The 14,112-nt window shown below is 44.6% G+C and overlaps 1 pseudogene; it reads right to left on the bottom strand.

Moving 5' to 3' along the window:
* Positions 1-13,130: 13,130 nt before the first annotated feature.
* Positions 13,131-13,250, bottom strand: LOC136642785 (5S ribosomal RNA; annotated as a pseudogene).
* Between the last annotated feature and the right edge of the window lie 862 nt (positions 13,251-14,112).

Here is a 14,112-nt window from a genome sequence, read left to right as displayed (position 1 = left end):
GTGACTAAATTAAGGTCTTCTCCCAATTGGCAAAATATCCTGTTGTCTTTTCAACAGGATGTTATACCTCAAATGCTTCTTAAGTCATCCTCTCTTTTACATCATTTTGGAATACGACCTAAGAAAGTCTATTATGAACCTCCCATTATTGCTTTTACTCAATCTCGGGGAGTTAGACATCCCAATACAGTTAGGGCTGAGGTTTCTCCTATTAGGCCTAGAACTTTTGAGCATCTGGATTCACAACTCTTGGACCCCACTTCTGAATTTCAATTGAAAGAGTCATTTTCAGAGCTAGCTCTGCTAGAACAGGAGCGTTTGATTTCTGCCTTGAAAGAGCTGGTGCAAGACTTTGAAAACATACAAGACACATCAGCTTCTACTTCTTTCCAGAAACAGGATGCTTCTCTGGAAGATTTGATGGATATGGAGGTAGCTGTGAAGCAGATACCTACTCCTAGGACTTTTCATCCAGACCTACAGTGTTTAATGGACTTTAAAGAACTGTCCATGATATCTTCTCTTTCTTCAACTTCTCTGTTGCTCCCTTCTCAGGTTGGAGAGAATACCCTGGATGAAGTAAAGTCTGCGTCTGTTGCCCATTGCCTGGTGCTCCTATCAGCACAAAGTGGATGTCAAACCCCTGGATTAATAGAAACTGATGTTTTACAGCAAAGTCATCTATCTAGTAATTTGACTGTGTTGGAAGCTGATGAACCTTCATCTGGCAATGATCAGACATTTTTGGATTGTCCAGCTCAGGGTACTCAGTGTTCTCCAAAAACTGCAAACTTGTATCCTGTTGTGGAGTTGGGCTCAAGCCCAGTTGGGATTCAAAGAGTTTCCAATGGGGTTCCCTGTAGAAATGTGGGGGCTGTGACCCCGGTATTGAATCCTTATGTGGCAGCCGATATTAGTTTTACCATCTCCTCTGTTGCAAATAGTCAGACTCCTTCAGTGGGTATTTGACCCGAGTGCAGCTAATGTACTTCATCTTGTTTCATGGAATGTGGCGGGGTGGGCCAGGAAATTTGGGCAGTCTGATTTTTTTGATTTCATTAAGAAATGGGATGTTTTATGTTTTCAGGAAGTCTGGCTTTCCTCTCCCGCCCAAGTAGATGGCTTTAGAGCTTTCTTAACCCCGGCGGTCCCTGGTTTGGGAAGGGGCAGACTTAAGGGGGGATTACTTTCATTGGTTTCTACGAATTTGTCTATTGTAGTGGAATCCTTGCGCGCTTTTGACCGTTATACTCTGGTGGTAAAACTTAATTTACAGCCAATTCCCTTAATTTTGGTAAATGTGTACTTCCCGCCACTTGTGGGTTTAACCACCTTAAGGCAAATATGGATCAATTTTGAGAAGCATCTCGGGGAGATCCAAGAGGCATATCCTTCTGCTCAGGTGGTCATTTTGGGGAATTTTAATGCTAAAATGGGCAGAAATGATTTGGAACTTTTTACAAAATTTGGAGCTTTCCCCCTGTCTTTCTCTGACCCTCCTCCATTGCGCAAACGGGTTTCTAATTATTGTAGGTGTAATCGTCAGGGCTTATTTTTGGCCCAATGCTGCATAAAGCAAGATCTAATAATCCTTAATGGCTCATGGCCGGAGGATCACCCGGCAGTGTGTTCCTTTTGGAAGGGGACTAAACCCTCACTTTTAGACTATGTGGCTATTTCTAGGTCGTTGCTACCGGATTTGTTGGATTTTAGGGTACTCAGTAGATCAGAGAGCGACCATCTCCCTTTATCGCTCAAATTGTCAACAGTTGAGCAATTTAAGTCAAGAGAGATCCATCACCCTACTGACCATTTAGGTCCTGTGACAAGTTGTGTGAAATGGACCAGTCATGTTAGTGCTAAAATTCAAGGGCTTTTGAGTTGTGAGCGGGTAATGGGCTTTAGGGATGCAATTATAGCTAAGGAAGGTGATCCTTTGTCACATTATAATAATGTTGTTGCTGCCTTAAAACCTTTTTTAAGTAATTATACGCGCAACAATATTAGTCTGAGAAGTAGATCTTATGACTGGTATGATTCTGAATGTAGGATCCTGAAGAAGCAGGTTACTGCTGCTTTGATTATGGTGAGAGAATCTCAATTGGAGGTTCATTATGTGCATTTAAAAAATTTAAAAAAACAATTTAAGGAAACTATTAAATTTAAGAAGGAAATCTTTATAAAGAAAAATTGGGAAGATTTAATTAGTGCAGCTAATCAGAAATATACATCTCTCTTCTGGCACATAATTAATCCACTACTGAAGGTGTTTCCCTCGGGAGCCTCAAATTATATTACAGCATCAGAATGGGTGGAACATTTTCAGGGGATCTATGCATCGGAGGAACCCCCTTGTCCAGATTTAAGATCTAAATTATTAGCTGAAGATCTCCCATCTTGGGAACCTGTAACCAGTGAGGAGGTTGTCTCTCTTATTAGGAGAGTTAAAAGTGGAAAAGCTCCAGGGGAAGATTTTATTAGAAGTGATTTGCTTAAAGAACATCAGGATTGGTGGGCTCCAACTTTGGCTGCCCTATTTTCGTATATTGATGAAACAGCTAATATGCCTTCTGATTGGGGTTGGGCGATTATAGTTCCTATTTATAAAAATGGAGTTCATGAAATTCCCTCAAATTACAGGCCTATTAGCTTGCTCAATGTCATCAGTAAACTTTATGCCTTGCATCTGAGAGAGAAGCTATTGGCCTGGATGGAATCTCAGGACATTATAGCCGATATTCAGGCAGCCTTTTGCCCTGGAAGATCACACCTTGATCAGACTTTAGTGCTGCAATTTCTTGTTGAAAAACATCTGGCCACTAGGGGTTCTAGACTTTTTGCAGCCTTTGTTGATTTCAAGGCTGCTTTTGACCTAATCCCTAGATCAAGGCTATGGGATAAGTTTGCAGCTTCGTCCATTGACCGTCGATTATTGCTGCTTATGGTTAGCTTGTACAGCAATTCTGGCATAAGGATTAGGTGTTCATCTAATGGTCATCTAACGAATCCAATTTTGGTTAATAAAGGGGTTAGACAGGGTTGTGTTCTTGCCCCCCTCTTATTTAACTTTTATATAAATTCATTGATCACTTCTTTTGATGATCTGGCCTTACATCCTCCAAAGCTTGCTGATCGTCATGTTCCTGTTCTGGCATATGCCGACGATGTGCTTATATTATCAAGAACACAGGTCGGCATGAGGAGGGCTCTTCGCCATCTAGCCCTGGTCAGTTCACAGGAGAAATTAATTATAAATTCTGAAAAAACAAAAGTGCTGGTTTTTGCTAGACGTTATAAGGCCTTTCGATGGCTCCTAAATGGGAAACCCATTGAGCAGGTTAAAATAATAAAATACCTGGGGGTGATTTTTCATTATCAAGGAGGCCGTTTGGCCCACAAAAACTATGTCGGTCAATCAGCACAGAAAACATCTGGTGCCATTTATCGTTTTTATTCATCTAAAGGCGCCAAATTTCTCCCTGCGGCTTTAAGGCTGCACACTGCTAAAACTAGGGTTCAATTGCTCTATGGCTCTGAGATCGCCCCATATTTAAATACCAGGTCTTTGGAGGTGATCCAGACCAAATTTTTGCGCCAATTGATGTATGTTCCCCGATGTGTGCCGAACACTGTGGTCAGGTTGGAATCCGGTACCCCAAATATAGAGATGTTGATGTGGTTAAATGCCTTACATTATTTTTTGAAGATTCTCTCGCGACAGGATAACTTTACTTATTTGATCTTTTCAGATCCTTTTGTAGGCACCTGGGAAAAAAGGTGCTTGGATCATTTCAAACTTTGCAATCTCTCCCCAGAGTCTTTAATGATGATGAGCCCGGGAGATGCAAAAGAAATTTTGCGTCAGAGGTTGGCAGACCTTGAATTGAGATCTGCGAGAGCCAGACTTTCTGTGTATGTTTTTCTTGGGGATCAAGCTCTTGCATTTTCTCCTGCTAGATATTTTTATAATATTGTTATTCCCAAATTTAGGATTGCTTTTACTAAAGCTAGGTGTAATGCACTTTTATCAGCAGTTCTTTTGGGGCGTTATGCAAGGCGTCCCTATGCAGAGAGACTGTGCCCCTGCCCTCAAAATGTGGTGGAGACAACTGCCCACATTGTTTTGCAATGTCCACACTATGACAACTTGAGATCTAAATTTATCTCCCCGATCTTCGGTATTGAAACGGGGATGCAGGCGGAGGAGCAGCTTGCTTTTCTGCTTTCTGATGTATACTCGGATATATCACTCAGGGTTGCCCGCTTCTGTTATGCTGCACAGTTGGTAAGGAAGAAAATTGAGAGTGTAAATCTCTGATTTTATGATTTTACATATGTGTCGGGGTGTTGGTTTTAATTCTGTGTATTTTGTTTTGTTGTTTGTGACTAGCTGGTCAGATGACCGTAAATAAAGTATCTATCTATCTTAGGGGACCCTGGGACAAAGGTCCCATGAAAGTCCCTCAGTGTTGTGGCCTCTATGCTTTGACATATCAGCTACTGTCCGCCTCCATGATGCCTGGGAACTGACATAGCTTCAGCTACAGGGATGGCAATGAAGGAGGGCTGTTGCCCTTCCAGGTGACGGTGGGAAACCGCTGCAGCAGCACACCATCTTCTTTCTTCCCTGGTGCCATTTTAATATTTCCAGAGGCCATGGCTTCTGCTTTTGCATTGGGAGACAGGACAACCAGGAACTGCAAAAAGGCCCTGATGGATGAGGAAGACAGTATGTTGCCACCTCCCTGAACAGTACCAGTAAGTAGTAACTGTAATTATTAGTTAATAAAGTGACCCATACTCCCATCTCAGGTGTCTTCAGTGTTTATTGGGGGGTGCACAAACAAGGAACATAGACAATTCTCATAGACAATTCTCTATGAGTTGTCTTTTTCAAGCCAACACCTGGCTGTGAGGAAGTGGTCTGATCGTCACACATCTCTAGCATCTTGCTCAACTAAGGGCGCAATCCTAACCAACTTTCCAGCACTGACATAGCTGTGTCAATGTGACATGCACTGCATCCTGCAGTGGGGAGGCAGTCAAGGGGGCCTCCTCAAGGTAAGGGCATGCTTGTTACCTTACCTTGGGGGCTGCATTGTGGCTCAGTCAGTGCTGGAAAGTTGGTTAGCATTGCACCCTAACGTATCAAAGATCACAAGTAAATGTTTTGCATAACGGTTGTAGTAGTGTTAGTTCCTTGTGCTTCTTTAATGAATGCATGGCAACCCCTAGGAGAGCTGATTTCCAGGGCATCATTTTGGGTACAGAATCCGTGGAGAGTCTTATGGCACCTTTCACATTAGACTTTATCAACAAACCTGCTAGGAAATCAGAGGCTATAGGCCATACTATATTAGAGGTGCACTTGAATGCATTCTCATGACTAGTTTTGGATGGATAAGTTACCACAAATGGACATTTTTCAATATTCCTATGATAAAATGGCTCAAGGAAAGTGCTGCATGTAGTAAGGTTGCAAGTGACCATGTCTACTAAAATATGCGTGTTTCTGGTATTCAGGTTAGGGTACCCTACAACTTTCACAAGATCACTTCATCAGAGGGAAGTGAGCAAAAGATGGCAAATGGGGTGAGAAAACCATGTCAGGATTACTTTCCCATCTAAAAACTGGACAATTGAATCAGTTTGGTTTCATATGTGATTGATCAAACTCAACTCCCTTGATGGGGATGGTGCCAGTAGCGTAGCTAAGAGGGTGTAGGGGGTAGCACATGCACTGGGCTACAGGGTGGTGGGGGCTACAACGTGTGGGCTACAGGGTGAGAGGGGCTACAATGCGCGGGCAACAGTGCAATTATGGGGCTGCTGCAAGGCACACAGGAGAAAGGGTGCTGCAGGCATGCAGCAGGGGAGAGGAGATGGGGGGCAACAGTCAACTCACTGCTCTCGCTGCTATTTCCTCTCAAGCGACTTAGAGTGGGCTGCAGGTGTGGGGCAGGCACTGCAGAGCAGCCAACCAGCAGCTGAGATGTGGTGGTGGCGGGGGGCAACAGCTGGGGACTGTGCGGGCTGCTGCTGCTTGCCCTCCGTGACTGCTGTGAAGTCGAGCCCCAGCAGCGCTCCACAAGAACTTCCATCTCTGCTGCCTGCTGGGGGGCAACAACTGAGCTCCTCCAGACAGGCACACGGGAGGGAGGCAAACAGAAGAGAGACTTAGAAGCCCAGCCCTATGCATGCCTACTCAGAAGTCCCATTATAGTCAATGGGGCTTACTCTCAGGAAACTGCATAGGATTGTAGCCTAGGTTCGACTGCAGGCATGCTGCTGGTAGCCAAGAGGGAACTTCTTGATGTTGCTCCTCTCCCGTTCTCCCCTCATCTCCCCTCCTCCCTACCTTCCTGGCTGCGATCTCACCCCCCCCCGCCAGTCATGGTGGGCTTGGGTGCCCTGATCTTCCCCTCCAAGCATTGTCCAGATGGAGGGAAAAGCTAGCAACCTTCCACATAGTGCTGGGACCAGCACACGAACCTGTGGCGGGGGGGGGGAGAAGGGGGGCAACAGTTAAACCCATGTGCTACAACTGCAGTTGTAAACCCTACAACTGTAGTAAACCCTACAACTGCAGCCCAATCTAAGTTACTTCCAAGTAGGCATGCCTAGATTGTGCTCCAAGGCTGCAGTCATATGCACACTTTCCTGGGAGTAAGCCCCATTGACTATAATGGGACTTACTTCCAAGTAGGCATGCATAGGATTGGGCTCTCAGATGGCTGGCTGTGATGGGTTCCCTGCACAGGAACCTGAAGAGGGGAGCAGGCAAGGCAAGGCATTCCAGGCAGGCTGCAGTGGGAGCACTGAGCAGCATGTAGCACCCAGAGCAGGCCTGGCCTGGCCTCTTAGTAATTATAATCATCTCATCATTTATTTGAAATTCATCTATCCCTATTCTATTCAGTTCCTAAAGGTAAGCTGCTAGCTGTTATGATTGTCTCCCCTGCACCTCTCAAACTGTATATACACACTTTCCTGGGAGTAAGCTCCATTGACTATAGTGGGACTTACTTCTGAGTAGAAAGGCAGAGGATTGGGCTCTAAATTAGATATGCCTTTTAGATTTGTGGTCACTTATAGAAGTAAGAGGGGTGGTGGTTTGAAAGAGGGCCCCTTTGGTTTCCTCCCTTTTTAGAAGCCTCCAGTGATCTCTGAGAATGTTTCTATTTCAGCAAGCCTTCTGATTTTAGTCTTCTGTAGTACCTGACACCTGCTGCTTTTATGCTTTATTGATTATTGTATTCTATGTGCTTGTATGTTCATCCATTATGACTGTGACTATTTGCTGCTTTTTTACATTGCATTTTACAGTTTTATTTTATATGTATACTTATTTAAATTGTTGTAAGCCACTTTGGATGCCCTTCGGAAGAAAAGTGGGATAAAAAAATTAAATAGGCAAATAAATAAATAACACAGTTTTAATTCATACAACTTATGACCCAATCCTAACTTTCAATGTCCTTGCTTTTTCAAAATATTAACTAACATTTCTCACTCACTTTAACAAATAAAAAAGACCCAATTTAATTAATTAAATTTGATTTCATTGCTGGGGGCGGGGCGGGGGGGCTACAAAATGTTCTTTGCACTGGGCAGCAAATGGGTTAGCTATGCCCCTGGATGGCATGAAAGGTCTCTTATGCCTTTTTTTCTTCTGGTATTGCTGCAAAGGCCTACAGAACAGCTATAATCTAGTCTCTTCATGTGAGAGGACAAAAATGGTTTCAACTGGAATTAAACCATTTTGACAACCTACACAATTCAGTCAACAATAGATCTCTTCGTGTGGCAAATGCCTAATGGCATTGAAATTTTTCATGAGCTGAACCTTTTGAAGGAAGCCTTGCTTCAATCTAGTTACTACAGACCAGCATTCTAAGAGATTTCAAATTTTTAAATTCAGCAGCTATTTTACTTACATTTTTTTCCCTGAAACATCAGATAATCTCACTACCTGAGTCGCTTTAGCTCATTAAACCATGCTCCACAATCCCTTAATGTAATATGGCCCCCTCCTGTCCCCCCCCCCCCCCCCCCGTGCAGGAAAGGGGACATACCTTGCAATCAGGGAAAGAAAAATTTACTTCTCAACTTGAGGAGATATAATTAATTGAAACACTAATTAGACTGGAATCTGAAATAATTGATGGTGGGTGATGGGTAGGTCACTCAATAATTGAGGACCCAATCCTATTCAATATTCCACTGCCAGTGCAGCTGTGCCCATGAGGTGTGCATTGCATCCTGTGTGGTGAGGCAGTCACTGGGGTCTCCTCAAGGAAAGGGAACATTTGCTCTCTTACCTCAGGTCTGCACTGCTGCTGGTGGAAAGTTGGATAGGACTGGACTCTAAGGCTGCAGATGATTACTGGGCTGGGGCACCTTCCTTACGAGGAAAGGCTACAGCATTTGGGCCTCTTCAGCCTAGAAAAGTGACGCCTGAGGGGGGACATGATTGAGACATTCAAAATTATGCAGGGGATGGACAGAGTGGATAGGGAGATGCTCTTTTCACTCTCACATAACACCAGAACCAGGGGACATCCACTAAAATTGAGTGTTGGGAGAGTTAGGACAGACAAGAGAAAATATTTCTTTACTCAGCGTGTGGTTGGTCTGTGGAACTCCTTGCCACAGGATGTGATGACGGCATCTGGCCTGGACGCCTTTAAAAGGGGGTTGGACAAGTTTCTGGAGGAAAAATCCATTACGGGTTACAAGCCATGATGTGTATGTGCAACCTCCTGATTTTAGAAATGGGCTATGTCAGAAGGCCAGATGCAAGGGAGGGCACCAGGATGAGGTCTCTTGTTATCTGGTGTGCTCCCTGCGGCATTTGGTGGGCCGCTATGAGATACAGGAAGCTGGACTAGATGGGCCTATGGCCTGATCCAGTGGGGCTGTTCTTATGTTCTTATGTATCCACACTTACATCGGAGTAAGCACCACTGACTATAATGGGACTTACTTCTGAGTAGATATGCATAGGATTGGGCTGCAAGTGATCTATGTGGGAAAAATCCCTAAAGTAAGTTGGATTTATTTTTTGTTGTACTACTCAGCAGGAACATATTTCTCGGTTAACTGCAAATTTTTGGTCCACCTTTCAATAGTCCACACTGTGTTTTCTTCAAGGGTGAGGGAGGAATGTAGAGTGTGTGCCCTGAGTAAATAATTTTCAGCCATACATGTATTCTTAGAGCCCAATCCTATGCATGTCTACTCAGAAGTAAGTCCCATTATAATCAATGGGGCTTATTCCCAGGTAAGTGTGCATAGGATTGCAGCTTTAAAGTGATAAAGAAATCTCTTTGTTGCTGTGTTCTTATGGTGACAAACCTATTATTTGTTCTTATTTTCATCAGAGCCATGAGTAGGATTGACAGATTGCAATCTGAATGTTTAAGTTCTCCCTCTCATTTCTCCCCTGGGCCTTGTTAGGTTAGTCCTAGAAAGACCCTGGTTGTCCCATGGAATACCTTAAAGGTGAGTCAGTTTCTTGAGCAGAAGTATGAATGAGAGGTCTACTCAGGCTGGATGGTAGTGGTTCCCAAAGGGTGAGTCATGACACCTTAGGGCAGGAATGTCCAAACTTTTTGGCAGGAGGGCCACATCATCTCTCTGATACTGTATCGGTGCGGGGCGGGGGGGGTTAATTTACATTTCAAATTTGAATACATTTATATAAATGAATACATTAGAGATGAAACTTATATGAATAAATGAAGGTCTTGCAATAGCTCAAGGACTATAAAAGGCCTTGCACAATGCAAGGCCAGCCTTTCCTTTGCTGCCACTGCTGCATCACAGACATGAAACAGCAAGCAGTGGAGGGAGCCCTCATTCCACAGCTCACACGAGAGGTCGAACAGTTGACCATCACACTGAGAGCAGTTGCGTTGGGCCAGTGTGGGCTCCAGCAAGTCTCTGGTGGGCCAGAGCTCATTGGAAACTGGGGACTCTCGGGGAGGCCGGATTGGGAGTCCTTGAGGGCCTCAAGTGGCCCCATGGCCATGGTTTGGGCACCCCTGCCTTAGGGCACCATGGCATATTCACAGAGGCACCATGGGATATCCTCGGTTGCCCCTACCACTGACTCTCCCAGATGCTGCCATCTTGCAAAATTTGGGTAATACCACCTTGGTGGGGCTCTTTGTATGTTCTCATATGTTAAGAGCCTCCTCATGTGAAAGGAGAGTCTCCTCAGGTGTAAGCGGGTGGGATGGCTGTGGTGCTTTTCCACAGACTACAACGGGGCAGTTCTGCCTCACCTGCCACCCCTGCATTGCATTGTCTCTGCAATTTACCCTTGCAACCCCTCTTGAAGACACCAGACTGCAGCTTGGGTTTAACTTGGGCCCCCTTATTAAACACAAGTGACCAGTTTTTAAAACATGAAACCTACTGAACACACTGTCCGTCCCTTGCCAGTCTGCCATCCCTGGTCAATTGAGATGATAGAAAAAGATTCCTCCCCGGCCCTCATGATGAGCGACCAACCAATCTCAGACTGTACATACCCCTCACAGCTTGTAACCTATGATGGAGTGTTCTTCCAGGAATCTGTCCAATTCCCTTTAAAAGGCTTCTAGGCCAGATGCCATCACCACATCCAGTGGCACCATCCTGTGACAAATGGTAACACTCCATTCAAAATCTTGGGCTGTAGACAGCACAATAACATTTCTCTTTCTCTCTCTTCATCATTTGTGTGTGTGTGTGAGTGATCTAAAGACCTACACAAAGCCTGTGAGTATGTAACCCTGAGACTTAAATTACAAATGCAGTCAGACTCTGCCTTTCAATGCATTTGGCAGACTAACTGTACATAAGTCATGCTCCACCTGAAACTGTAACAGTGGGATTGCCTATAGGTGAAAGTAAAGGCAACATTAGATTCCCAGACTTCCTGCTAAGTAACAATGCATAAATCAAATGAACAGCAGCTTGATTTGGAGACCTTGGGAGAGGTTGGTTGTGCTGCCGGTTAGAAAATAAACAACGCTGCTTGCAAGCTGAAAAAACTGATTCCATTCAGCCAGTTATTTCTCAGAATGCCATAGTGCTTTTTTTCCGGTCAATTTTAGGCTGGGCTTGTATTTTAAGCAACTTGGGACATGATCCAAATAATAAGAATGTAAACATCACTTGTACCTACGTGTTCCTGCTTGAAGGACATGGGCAGAGCAAGCCTAACTTGTGCTGGAACAGGCAGGCCAGTGGGTTTGGGGCTAGCTGTGGCTCAGCTCGAGGCAAGGGGATAATAATTCCCCCTTACCTGGGGTAGAGCTGCAGCAGCCCCAATGAGTCTACTTGGATCTGCACCATCTAACAAGGTGCAAATCCGAGCAGCCTGGAACTGCCTAAGAATTGGGATAGGATCCAGCATAAGTGCTGGATCCCAGCCCCGCCTCCCACTCCCCACCCACCCGCTGCCCACCGTCCTCTGTTCAAAACTCCTCCCTCCCGATGCCCCCCTAGACCCCTAAGCTGGCCAATTTTGGCCAGCGCGGATTGGGCTTTGGCGCAGCAAAGACTGAATGTAGCCTCTCTGAACCGGCGAACCTTGCACCGGCCCAGCTGATTCTGGAGAGGGTGCAAATTACTGCCCAAAAAGTGCTTAGGATAGCACTTTAAATGTTTCCAGTGTTTGACTTCAGTGCAGAAGTTACAATTTTGGAGCGCAGAGAAAGAGAAGGTTCCCAAAATTCCTTCTACCTTCCATGTTTACATCTCCCCCCCCCCTTTTTGTTATCTGCTCACACCTCTGATCTTCTTCAGCATCACTTCCTTAACATGGAAGGGCTTGTTCACCACTTGATTACAATGAATCGGGGATCACATACTGAACATGATGAATTTACAGCACTGCATAGACCAGGTGTAACAGGCAGATCTACAATAGGTGAAGCTTTCCCTTCATTGTAACTACATGTTAAGAGAAGGGACAGGAGATTCCCAGAGCTTGCAAGGGCCCAGGTAAAAAAGGTAGGGTTGGAGTCTTGCAAAAAGTCTTGCATCCTATTCATTTATATAATAAATGTGGAGGAGAGTTGATCCCCTGATGGCTGGCCTTGCCTTCTGTTGGAAGAGGAGACAGGTGCAACAGTGCCGCCCAAGCACCCTGCACTTAAAAGGGGATAATAGTGCTATGGTGAAGTAAGGGAAAAATATTTTTCCCTACCTCTTCCAGGCCTCCTGATCCCCCTCTCCACTGGATGCAGTGTGTGCCTTCACTGGATGCAGTTGGGGCATCCGCACCATTTCCTGTGACAGCAGATAGGATTGCTCTATCCATTAATTTAAAAATATCAATTATGGTGGAAGCTAATAGGCAGTGAAATAGGAAAGGTGGGTTAGGGTTCCCAATTGTTGCCAAATAGCTCTATTTCAAGGCTGCTTGGCTTTTCCTTGTTTTTATTCCCCTCTGTCTGAGTGCCAGAAGCTTTGCACTTAGTCTTACATTCCTCCCTACCTGATTTCTGATTGCTTGCTCTTAGGCAGTCTGTCAGCATGCACCAAGCCAGGCCTGGACTGGAGCTTTTATTACATTTACACTATATTTTCAAATGAAGTTATCAGTAGGTAGGCTTTCAATGCAGCTGATGGCATGACAATTCCTCCCTGCTTAATTTAAAGTACTCTGCTTAATTTAAAGTACTACATTAACATTTTCCCCTCCCCTAGAATTCAATTACATTTCAGCCCAAAACTTTTGTAACAAGTTTAAAGTGCACAATGATTGATTTGAAAAAGCTTTTTGGCTTTTCCATAGAATCAGCTATACTTCTGGAGAGTGATCCGAGTAAAAGTATTTCAGATAGTTTATCAAGTACTGTAAAGCAGGTTTTCAAAAATGGCAACTGGAGGAGTAGTTTTGGGGAAAGTTGTGCTAAAAGTGACAGCTCTGAATCAACCTTTGACTACACTACAAAAAGTGGATCAGTATTAGCCCAGCTGGTCTTGTGCACCTTTATAAATTTGGTGCCCTTCTCTTTTCATTTTGGGAGAGTTTCTTGTTTTATATAAGCCAAAGCCAAATTGCTAGACCATACCCACTTTTGGTTAGATTGGTTGGTTGGCAACCTTCAGTCTCGAAAGACTATGTTATAAGCCTACAGCACCCGGTATTCCCAGGTGGTCTCCCATCCAAGTACTAACCAGGCCTGACCCTGCTTAGCTTCTGAGATCAGACGAGATCGGGCATGTGCAGGGTAACAGTTGCTGCTGGTTAGATTAAAGGCCTGAAAGAAATCACCCAGAATTCAAGATGGAGAGGGACTCCCTGCATAGCCAGAAAAATATTCCAATGTAAATTAAAGGGCCAATGTAAAATCTAAGGGTCCAGTCCTATAGTGGGTCAGCACCAGCGCTGAGCTCCAGTTCCAGCGCCCTGCTCTGCCATATCCTATCCTCTGTGTCAGGTTGTAAAGCCCGACACGGAAGTTACCAAGTCCGTGCCGGCAAAATAGCCAGCGGAGTCTTAGTCCCATTGTGGGGCTTGGGACTGTCCCCAGGGGAAGGGGACAAAAGTCCCCTTCCCCCAAGAAGACCTCCAGCAGCCCCAGCAGTGCCACTGGATGCAGAGGTAGCCATTTTGGCGCAGCTGCACCTGGCACCACCAGTGGTAATGAGCACACCAGTGGAGTGAGCACACCTGGGGGTCTCCAGGAGCCCCAGGTAATTGAGAGTAGAGGAGCATCAATTGGGGGAAAATGGAAAACGGGGACAGTGGAAGGGCGTTCATTAGCACATGCTCAGTGGTGTAGCTGTAAATTTAAAAGAGCAGGAGTTCATCAGGATACCCCTCCATAGTCATTCCCTTTGAACCATGTCCCAGTAAGACTATAAAAAAAAATATCAAATGTTCCAGTACTTCATTAGAGTGTTTTCTTCTCCTGCAACTTATTTCTCCTTTTAAACTTATTGTCATTCATAGAAGAATTTCACTCACTTCACCCCAGATTCTTGGAGTGGGTTGGAATAGTAAAATAAATGTATATAAATGCTATAATTGACGAAAATACATATATTAGAGAACTATTCTGTGCCATTTATATTCAGAAGTCCTACTGTGTTCAATAGGACTTACCT

Source organism: Tiliqua scincoides, chromosome 2, assembly GCF_035046505.1.
Source record: "Tiliqua scincoides isolate rTilSci1 chromosome 2, rTilSci1.hap2, whole genome shotgun sequence".
NCBI lineage: Eukaryota > Metazoa > Chordata > Lepidosauria > Squamata > Scincidae > Tiliqua > Tiliqua scincoides.
Note: the sequence above shows the minus strand (reverse complement) of the source record. Positions and strands in the feature narration are given on the sequence as shown.